Source organism: Oncorhynchus kisutch, linkage group LG16 (genome assembly GCF_002021735.2).
Source record: "Oncorhynchus kisutch isolate 150728-3 linkage group LG16, Okis_V2, whole genome shotgun sequence".
In the NCBI taxonomy this organism is placed as follows: domain Eukaryota; kingdom Metazoa; phylum Chordata; class Actinopteri; order Salmoniformes; family Salmonidae; genus Oncorhynchus; species Oncorhynchus kisutch.
Window position 1 is genome coordinate 18,735,856 of NC_034189.2, and position 11,632 is coordinate 18,747,487.

An 11,632-nucleotide genomic window follows, 5' to 3' on the forward strand; every position below is an offset into this window, starting at 1 on the left:
CCAGAGCCGCCCGTCTGTCCTGAGCTGCCAGAGCCGCCCGTCTGTCCTGAGCTGCCAGAGCCGTCCGTCAGCCAGGAGCTGCCAGAGCCGTCCGTCAGCCAGGAGCTGCCAGAATCGGCCATCACTCCGGAGCTGCCGGAGTCTCCGCCTGTCCGGTGGTGCCGGAATCTCCCGTCCGTCCGGTGCTGCCGGAATCTCCTGTCCATTCGGGACCCGGGGCTAGGGACCCCAGTCCGAGGTTGGCTGCGAGGGTCGCCACTCTAAAGAGGCCACGGAAGCAGGTGAAGAGGCGGACAAAAACTATGGTGGAGTGGGATCCACGTCCCGCGCCAGAGCCGCCAACGCGGACAGATGCCCACCCAGACCCTCCCCTATAGGTTCAGGTTTTGCGGCCGGAGTCCGCACCTTTGGGGGGGTACCCAAGGTCCGGGAGCGGGACGATCCAGACGGTGACGGTAGAATGCCTGAATCATCTCTGGGTCGAGGATGTCCTGTCCGGTTTTAACAGAGACACATGGAAGGACGGGGAGATTTTATACTAACAGGGTAACTGGAGGTGGTACGTGACAAGGTTGATGGGATGGGTTATCTTGAAGGGACCAATGAAGCGAGGACAGAACTTTTTGCAGGGGAGGTGGATATCTCTGGTAGAGAGCCACACGCTGTCCGGGGTGAAGGAGTAGCATAGGTCGGCGGCGTCTGACGGCAAAGCGTTTCTTGGTATTAGAGGCTTCCTGCAGATGCCGGTGAGCGGTCTCCCATACCCGCTCACTATGCCGAAAACCAGTCATTGACAGCTGGGACAGTACCAGGCTCCGCCTCCCAGGGAAAAACGGGAGGTTGGTAACCAAGTACACACTGAAACGGAGTAAGGCGGAGGGATGAATGCATGAGTGAGTTCTGAGCGTATTCGGCTCAGGCCATATACCGACTCCAGTCGTGTGGAGAGGCAGAACATTGTTAGAGGATGAAGTAGTTCTTGGTTCAGGCGTTCCGTCTGGCCATTGGACTGGGGATGGTAGCCGGAGGAGAGGCTGAGGGCGACCCCAGTCTGTCACAGACGGCTCGCCACACCCGGGAGACAAACTGGGCCCGCGGTCAGAGACGATGTCCTCCGGAATCCCATACAGACAGAACACCTGCTGGAACATACCTAATGCCATGGAATTGAATGAGTGTAAGTGAGGAAGAGGAACCAGACACACTTTTGAAAAACGGTCCACTATGACAAGGATGGCGGTGTTACCAGACGATTCAGGAAGGTCTGTGATGAAGTCAATAGGATCTGTGGGACCAGGGTCTGTGAGGAATTAGCTACGGTTGAAGTTTACCGGAAGGGAGATGAAGAGGGCTTTTGGTTTGGGCGCGGACTGGACAGGAGAGTACATAATCTCTTACATCGGATGCCAGTGAGGACCACCAGAACTTACAGGCTAGAAGTTCGGTGGTTTGTGTAATGCCCGGATGTCCTGACTCCAAGGACATCAGTTGGAGTCTAACAGCTGCTGGTACGTCGCCTTCACGTATACGGACAAGTTTATATGCATTTTCATAGATATTGGCGGGGGCCTCTTGTTCAAGGGTCGCTGGGATCAGAGGAAGAGGGGAAACGGTTCTTGACCGTGACATCATTCAGAGAACGGTAATAAATACATGGACGGAGACCACCGTCCTTTTCTCCAACAATGAAGAAGAAGCTGAACGCAGCCGGGGAAGAAGAAGGACGAATGAAACCGTTTGAGTGCTTCATCAATGTAGTTCTCCATTGCCTCATTTTCCGGCATAGATAAGGGGTAAACACGGCCCTTTGGTGGGGACACTCCAGGGAGTAAGTCAATAGCACAGTCCTCTGGGCGATGTGGTGGCAGAGTGGAGGCCTTGATTTTGCTGAAGAAATTCCTGTACTGGGCGTATTCAGATGGTATGGTGGGTGGCACTGCAGAGGCCTCAAAGGCAGTCCTCAATGTCAAGCTCTTGTAAAACTACCTGCTGCTCCCGACTCTATCAAGCCCTCTACATACTTAGTAACCCCCCCTATCAATACTGGGATGGAGAATTGCTTCTGGGAGATATTTAGAAATAAGGACATGCCTACCAGCATGGCAGCAGAGGGACCCTTCTCATCTCTCTGTGGGGTGCGAACAAGGCAATGGCTGAGTAGATGATCTTTCCCTCCACAAAGGCAGAGCCTTTGACGTTTGATACACGGGAGAGGAGCATGGCCCAACTGCATGGGCTCTGGAAGACTTGGACGGGATGACAAAATCATGGAAAGAGAAGGTTTCGGGTTCCTGGTTGGCAGAGTTCTTCGGCCGTCAGCAATAAGGTGGTCGATAGAGATGGACATATGAATGTATTGATTTAAATCCTGAAGTTCACCTCTACAGGCCAGCTCCGCCTGAAATTCCCTGTTGAGCCCTCTTTGGTAGACAGTAAGTAAAGCAGCCTCACTTCATCCACTCCCTGCAGCCCTGGTGCGGAACTTGACGGCATACTCGGCAGCTGAATTGCGTCCTTGTTGAAGTTATATGAGGAGGTCTCCTGTTGGACGACCGGAAGGAGAGTGACCGAATACCTCTTTGAAGAGGTTGTGGAAATGGTTCTCGGATCCAAGTTCTGTTGGCAGTCCATATGGCGGTGGCCCAATCCAGGGCTTTGCCTGTGAGTAGAGACAACAAAATCCACCCTGCTCTTCTCTGTGGCGAAGTTTGTGGGGTTGTGCTCAATGTATTTGCTGCATTGCATCAGAAATCCCTGACATTTCTCAGTTGAAAAGTCATATTTTCCAGGCATGGATATGAATGAAGGAGGGCTATGGGTTAATATACCTGGCATCGGAGGAGTAGGGATAGATATATTTTATGTGTGGTATGATTGCTAGTTAGCCTTTTACAGACACCCCCCAGGTAATTTTGATCTGTCCCTAATGTGAAATTAACTGGAATTAATCCATAAACACTACAGCTGACAGACTTTGAGTTCATTTTTAATTAGGGCTACAGTTGCATAGGGCACGACTACACGATGCAACCTGCATAAAGCAAGCTCAGCCCTGTGAGTTTTATTGTCCAATCACGTTGCTGTCTGTGTATAGCGAACCCCTTCTTTAAAATATAATTCATATGAACAAGTACAAGGCTGTCATCCTCCCCAAGGCCAGGAGTTTTTCCAACAGTTTTTTAAAACCGTGTGACCTGATTATAAAAACTCTGGTCCCATCATAGCCCATATTAAACCTGTTTGGCAATGAGTAAATTACAAGTCTTGTGAGCAGAAACTTGAACAATGTGAGCATTCTGTGCAACTTTCGCCATGTGTTTACTGTGAACATAGCACTGTATCCCACTTTAAAGTTCAAATTGTGTGGCCAAGTATAGGCTACCGTGGCTTTTTGAGGATAGTATCAGAGAGGCCTACCAACAAAACCAATGGAGCAAATGCAACCATTAACATTTTCACATGCCATGGAAATTAGCCTGAATGAATAACTAAACTGTAACAGTATAACTTTAGACCGTCCCCTCGCCCATACCCGGGCGCGAACCAGGGACCCTCTGCACACATCAACAACAGTCACCCTCGAAGCATCATTACCCATCGCTCCACAAAAGCCACGGCCCTTGCAGAGCAAGGGGAACTACTACTTCAAGGTCTCAGAGCAAGTGACGTCACCGATTGAAACGCTATTTAGCGCGAACACCGCTAACTAGCTAGCCATTTCACATCCGTTACATAACCACACAGAATTAACCCGCTAACCACTCGGAGTTAATGCATAAAAAATTGATAATATGGCAAATTCAGCTTGTGGAAATAGCTATTGGTTTCTATGATGTTCAATGTAGGCCAAATGTTAGTTATTGAACAATCAAAAAGTAACAACATGTCAGAATGAGCTCCACTGCACCAGTAATGCTTTTTCAACAATGTGTTTTCAGTCTTCTCATCTGCCATGTTATAAGAATCACCAAGAACAAGTTAGAAACACACATAGCTAGGCCTATAGCATATAGCTGAATAAAAATAAGAAAGTGAAAGCATCTAGCTTTTACAAAACACACCCATAGGCTACATTTGGTCGGACAATAAATAACGGCTACCACAGCCTCATACACTTCAGAAACTTGTAGGCATATTCAGCACAATGCTCTACCAGGTCATAGTGATAGGTATTAAAAAGGACAGAACAGCATACAATGTAGGTAATACAGAAGAAGAGATGAAGAGTATGACTGTAAAACAACTGAAGAAGAAAATTGCTGATAAATACCCGGCAACCAAAGGTATGGAGGTAGAATATAAACATACTTTTGTATACTATGTTTGGTTACTTGTAAACTAGGCCTAATGCATAGTAGCAGATTAGCAATCACTATTCACCACTTAATTTGTCTGACCACAAAATATTTTTTGGAAGATATTGTCAGGATATTAGGCTTGTTTACTTTAACTTTGTAACACAACAATTGCAACTGTCTAGCTCCAGTATAGACATGAACAAGACTTCCAGGTGGTCAACTGAAGAATGACTGATAAAATGGGAAAAAATGCCTACAGTGTAGCCTACATATACTGATAACATCGTCACAGTTGGGAAAGTCCTCTGACAAAAATGTAGTGTAAAGTAGGCAAGACATTTCACTCAGATGTATACATGTCATAGAAAATAACAGAAAATATAAATTAAATTGAATGCATTACGAAGAAGAAAAGTACAAGAATAATCTAATGAGAAGATCATTTGCCACCAATATCCTGATTTGTGACAATAAACATTATACCCTGAACTGGCTTTTTTTAGCGGTGGAAATGCGGCTGATCTTCACCAACAAACAGCTGGAAGACTCATACGGGCTCGGCCACTATGGGATACAGAATCAGTCTATCATTATGCAAGTGCTGATCTTGCCTGGGGGACATGACTGGCTGATCATGACATCCCAATGAAGTGTAGCGTAAGTTGAATCTGAACGGATGGTCAGAATGTCTTACATAAACTTTGGTTCAGTAGTAGCCTAGAATTGCCCATAATTGCGTACGGTTACAGCACACAATAATGCTATTATTCTAGATAGTTAGATTAATATAATATTCGATTAAAACGTTGACATGCTTTGCAAGAACGATTTCCGATTGCACTGATAAATGCCGAAAATCGCCATTCAAAGTAAACTTTCTACCACAGCACCATGTTATTTTTGGGAATCGTTTGTAAGCCTATGTGAAAACGACTTCTAAAATGCATACATTCAGTTGATCCGAACTCACTTCACTCGTGCTAAAGAGGGAGGCTCGTTCAGCATGCGCAGATCAAATACACCGCTTGAGCACCGATTAAAATACAGGTTCAAATATATATCCAGGTGTTGTAAAATCTGGTCAAATCTAAACAGCGGAGAGCGATTTTAAAAGGATAACTTTTAGCCAATGGAGTCACAGTATATTAACGTAATTCCACCAGGATTCCTAACATACCAATGGGCATAGCAGATCAATAATCACCTTGCTCTCTTTCTCACCAATGGGCATAAAACATGTGATGTATTTAAATGAATGCTTACCCTTTCTTTCTCACTTGCAGTTTTGCAGCAAAAGGATAGTGCCACCATGCGCCGTCAGTCCTCCATTTCCCCACCGCCACCAGCTGAAGGTCCCGTCACCAGAACCCAGCCTACATCCATTCCAGGATGTTTCAATATTTTAATAAAACGTTCACCTTTACATTCACTCTGTTGTTCTGTCAATTAAGCCTTTCCCCAGTTGAAGTACTAGGCCTACTGTTCCTCACCATTCTGCTGTGTTCTCTTGTCATATTCAGGATTTCAAAGTACATTTTATCTTTGTACAATACGATTATATTTATCATAGGAATTAAGGAGTAACATAAAAACATAATGATATCCCACACCAACATTACACAACTATACAGAAAATTCTCAGATTTCTGAAGTAAGAAAATTAAATCAATGATGTGCGAATAATCATGTTAACTGATAACTTCAAAAGCAGCGCAGAGATGTATTATTGGTAATGAATGTGTAGGGGACATCTGAGAATGCTACAGAACTTGTGGTGCAGCAGAATCAGTCAGTACTACGTGATCATGTCAAATGTAAGCATATTTAAATTTATTAAAGACAGTTTAGTATTTTTTTTATATTAATGACCTTAGATTTAGGCATGTGTGTTACCATCATTGGAGTTACTACTCCCAGTAGTGGCATAATGTTATCATAATGGAAAATATGATCTCATTAAGCTGCCATATTAGTTGATTTAGAATGGGAGGATGTTCCAAAATACATTTAAATTATGTAATTGTTTTACCAAAATGCCATGCCCAAACGCCAACACAATTCAAGAATTACCCATTTTGAACGGTCAACATTGATTTGATTTCAGCTTAATTGCGTGACAAATCTTTTTTAAATGAGGTGGGCGATATGCTTGGCATAGCAGATCAATAATCTCCTTGCTCTCTTTCTCACCAATGGGCATAAAACATGTGATGTATTTAAATGAGCGCTTATCATTTGTCTCTCACTTGCTGTTTTGCAGCAAAAGGGTAATGCCATCACCCCCCCCACACACACAATTTAATTCATTCCCTTACATTTCATTTTCGCATGTGAAATAATTGTTTTCACATGTTGAGCTGAAATGTTCACATGTGAAAACAAAAGAGACACATGCGAGGTCAGTTGATCACATGTGAAAACAAAAGAGACACATGCGAGGTCAGTTGATCACATGTGAAAACAAAAGAGACACATGCGAGGTCAGTTGTTCACATGTGAAAACAAAAGAGACACATGCGAGGTCAGTTGTTCACATGTGAAAACAAGAGACACATGCGAGGTCAGTTGATCACATGTGAAAACAAAAGAGACACATGCGAGGTCAGTTGATCACATGTGAAAACAAAAGAGACACATGCGAGGTCAGTTGTTCACATGTGAAAACAAAAGAGACACATGCGAGGTCAGTTGATCACATGTGGGAAAGACTTTCAAATTACTTTCAAATACATTGTGAAAAAGTCTAAGGGGGGTGAATACTTATGCAAGGCACTGTATTTCAAGAGATCATGTATTCACATGTGCAGTTTCATGTTCTCAAGTGTTGCTTTTACATGTTTTCATGTTATCACCAGTGATGTTAAGTACATAAGTTGTACCTTTCTTTAGTATTTATATTTTTGCCAACTTTTACTTCACTACATTCCTAAAGAAAATAATGTACTTTTTAACTCCATACATTTTTCCCTGACACCCAAAAGTACTAGTTACTTTTTGACAGGGAAATGGTCCAATTCGCACACTTATCAAGAGAACATCCCTGGTCATCACTACAGCCTCTGATCTGGCGGACTCACTAAACAGAAATGCTTTGTTTGTAAATTAGTGTCTTTGTATTAGACTTGGAATGTGAAATTAATAGATGAACTTTTTTAGCAATTCCATTTACTTTTGATACTTTTAGACTTTTACGTAAGTATTATTTTACTGGGTGACTTTCACTTGAGTCGTTTTCTATTAAGGTATCTTCAATTATGACACTTGAGTACTTTTTCCACCACTGGTTATCACATTAACTTCACATAAGATCATGTGAAATTCATGTGGTTTTTCCTTAAGGGTGTGAAGTGGTAAGTCAGACATGACTGTGCTCACATGCTTTTGACGTCGGACCAATTCTTCAACAAATAAAATTTGATATATTAAATGTTGCTAATAATACACTTAGTTAGCTTGCTTAACATTGACAACATGTTCACACTAGCTACACTGTCCACATTGATAAGTTTGTAATTGTCAAAAACTGATTTGTTGTCATCTGTTGATTAAAAATGTGAAAGGTCAGTGGTGAGACGTCACAACTTGGCAACTCAGGCAACAACATTTTTCCCATTTTTCCCAAATTCAACATTTCCCAGTCAGAACTCTGAACTTCAGATGTTCCCCAAAATAGATTTCTTAAATACCAAATTATCTTGGTTCTTCCACCATGTTTCCCACATGTTCAGGCAACACTTTGAGATAATATCTGACTAAGTGCAGTAGAGTACTAAGGGGTAACTAGCTCCACCTAAAAACCATGTCTAATTGCTGACACAAAAAAAGCAACGTTTGGGGAAAAATGGTATGTGAATGAAGGTCATGTTTAAGCGAAAAAAGGTAATCAAGGACAATAACCACCCGAGCGAGTACCTGTTCACCCCGCATCCATCCAGAAGGCGAGGTCAGTACAGGTGCATCAACGCTGGGACAGAGAGATTGAAAAAGAGCTTGTTAAACAGCCACCACTAGCACAGAGAGGTGGCTGCCTACCTATAGACTTGATATCATTGGCCACTTTAATAAATGGAACACTAGTCACTTTAATAATGACACTTTAAGAATGTTTACATATCTCACATTACTCATCTTGTCACACCCTGATCTGTTTCACCTGTCCTCGTTATTGTCGCCACCCCCTCCAGGTGTCGCTTGTTTTCCCCAGTGTATTTATCCCTGTGTTTCCTGTCTTTCTGTGCCAGTTCGTCTTGTATGTTTCCAAGTCAACCAGCGGTTTCCCCGTTCTCCTGCTTTTTGCATTCACCTTTTTCTAGTCCTCCCCGGATTTGACCCTGGCCTGTTTCTGGACTTTTTACCCGCCTGCCTGATCATTCTGCCTGCGTTGACCACGAGCCTGTCTGCCACTCTGTACCCACCTGCCTGACCATTCTGCCTGCGTTGACCACGAGCCTGTCTGCCACTCTGTACCCGCCTGCCTCATCATTCTGCCTGCGTTGACCACGAGCCTGTCTGCCACTCTGTACCCACCTGCCTGACCATTCTGCCTGCGTTGACCACGCGTTGACCACGTATTATCAAGCATCCACTAATAACCCAATGAAATTAGATCCTAACATGCCTACCTAGGCAAAGATCATTACACTGCAGTATTAATTTCATCATCAAAAATAGTGACTAAAATAATCGTCAAACACCTATTTTTCATTGGCAATTGACCAGACTATAACTAGCTATATAGACACAGAAAGAAACTGTAACTAAACAAAAAAAAATTGTTTCAGTTGACTAAGACAAGAGGAGACAAAATTATCTCTGACTAAAATCTGGCTACTATGTGGACTGGACAATAGTTTTTTGGGGAAATTGAGAGCTTTTCAGTTCTGCTCAGCAGCCTGAAGGATGTGTCTGGTAAACACAGCCTACATCAGCTGGTGAGCTGCAGGGACGCAAGCGACTGGTGTGGGCAAACAGGAAGACAAGCTTTGCTCTGGCTCAGCCTACAATTATAACGTTGTGCAGGCAACTCTCTTGCTACACCACCAGCCTTTTAGTTAGCAACCCTTGGCCTGGTTGAGAAACACAAGATGCTGTGTGATGCACCAAGTCTGGAACCAACAGGACTCTGAACAGCTTCTACCCACAAGCCATGAGACTGCTAAATAGTTAAGCAATAGCTACCCGGACTATCTACATTGACCCTTTTTGCACTAACGTTTTTGACTCATCAAGTAAGCTGCTGTTACTTTTCATAATGTATCCGGTTGTTATCACTTTATCCCTACCTATATGCACATATCTACCTGAATTACCTCGTACACCTGCACATCTATTATTTAAATGTCCCCTCTGCATTTTTGGGAGGGTAGTAGTAAGCATTTCACTGTTTGTCTACACCTGTTTACAAAGCATGTGACAAATCAAATTCGATTGATTTTATTTCAAAAATTAAAAACAATAGCAGCATTATGTTTAATAGTACAACAAAAGTCTAGCAATGTTTTTTTCTCCCTTGAGCAGGTTATAGAGAATATGTCTATCTTTGAATGTTATCTCGCTCAACTCTCCCACTTTTGCCAAATCAAAATGCTTGATTCTACCATTCAAACGACATGACCCAAAATACCAGTCCTACGTTTTTTTCTTTCTATCGTACATTGGCAGCATTTTACATCCATAAAGCATATCGCGGGCAGTTCTAAAATCAGGCTTTTTGAGTAACGGACCATTAACCATTTGTTTAGGCTACAACTTGTTCCATCACGTTAACTCATTGGCTAGCTATAGCTAATAACCTGGGTCGCGTTCAGCAGGACACAACATTTTGGAAAGTTCAGATATAAATATGCCATGTTAAACAAACATGCCTCTCTGACATGTGGAATAAGAAATAACGTTCTATTCATAGAATTTCAATCTGAAGAACGTTTTTCAACTGAATGTGGCCCTGGTAAAACTACTAGTAGCCTGTATGCAAACATTTGGTGGCACAGAAAGAAAGGAAAAGGAATAGCAAACAATTGATTTAGTAAATGTATCTTTCCACTACGCTATATCTGACTGGGTAAATAACTTTATTTTCAGTTCATGTGGACCCAGTGACTCTGACTTGATCTCTTGGACCAGGACTCGAGCACGGGGACTCGGACTTCAGCCGAAGGGACTCATGACTCGACCATTGGTGACTCAGACTTGGACTCGGACTCGAGCACAAGGGACTTGGGACTCGATTCAGACTCAAGGTTTTTAGTGACTCAACTACATCACTGGTTGAAACATTAATTAGGTACAATTCAAAGTCATTAGCCGCCATTCTACTTCAATACATCAATGTGGCTGATGCGTCTGTGGAACGGTGACAACAATGGCAATGACCAAGTGATGAAGGTGCAACCCCGTACTACTTTGTCAATACTTTGCGGCACCATTTGGTGATTCTCTCTCATGTAATGTGCAATATCTACAGTTCATTCAGAAAGTTTTCAAACCCTTGACTTTCTCCATATTTTGGTACGTTACAGACTTATTCTAACATGTATTAAATCGTTTTTTCCCTCATCAATCTACACACAATACCCCATCAAGACAAAACAGGTTTAGGAATGTTTGCAAATGTATTAAAAAAACAAGGATATGACATTTACATACCGTGGGGAGAACAATTATTTGTATTACTTTGCTGCGTTCATCTTTCCCTCGATGCTGACTAGTTGCCCAGTCCCTGCCACTGAAAAACATCCCCACAGCATGATGCTCTCACCACCATGCTTCACCATAGGGATGGTGCCAGGTTTCCTCCAGACATGATGTTTAGCGTTCAGGCAAAATAGTTTAATCTTGGTTTCATCAGACCAGAGAATTTTGTTTCTCATGGTCTGAGAGTCATTTAGGTGCCTTTTGGCAAACTCAAAGCGGGCTGTCATGTGCATTTTTACTAAGGAGTGGCTTCCGTCTGGCCACTACCATAAAGCCCTGATTGGTGGAGTGCTGCAGAGATGTTTGTCAATTCAGAAGGTTCTCCCACCTCCACAGAGGAACTATGGAGCTCTGTCAGAGTGACCATCGGGTTCTTGATCACCTCCCTGACCAAGGTCCTTCTCCCCTGATTGCTCAGTTTGACCAGGCGACCAGCTGTAGGAAGAGTCTTGGTGGTTCCAAACTTCTTCCATTTAAGAATAACGGAGGCCTTCTTGGGGACCTTCAATGCTGCAGAATTTTTTTGGCACCCTTCCACAGATCTGTGCTTCAACACAATCCTGTCTCTGAACTCCTTCGACCTCATGGCTTGGTTTTTTCTGGCATGCACTGTCAACTGTGGGACCTTATATAGGCAGTTG

The 11,632-nt window shown here is 43.2% G+C and overlaps 1 long non-coding RNA gene across 1 annotated transcript; it reads left to right on the forward strand.

The window, feature by feature from the left end:
• Window positions 1-4,081: 4,081 nt before the first annotated feature.
• LOC109906874 (uncharacterized) lies at window positions 4,082-5,727 on the forward strand. Its single transcript, XR_002257478.2, has 3 exons — window positions 4,082-4,283; window positions 4,802-4,955; window positions 5,582-5,727. It is a non-coding gene; the product is annotated as an uncharacterized LOC109906874 (long non-coding RNA).
• The last annotated feature ends 5,905 nt before the right edge of the window (window positions 5,728-11,632 follow it).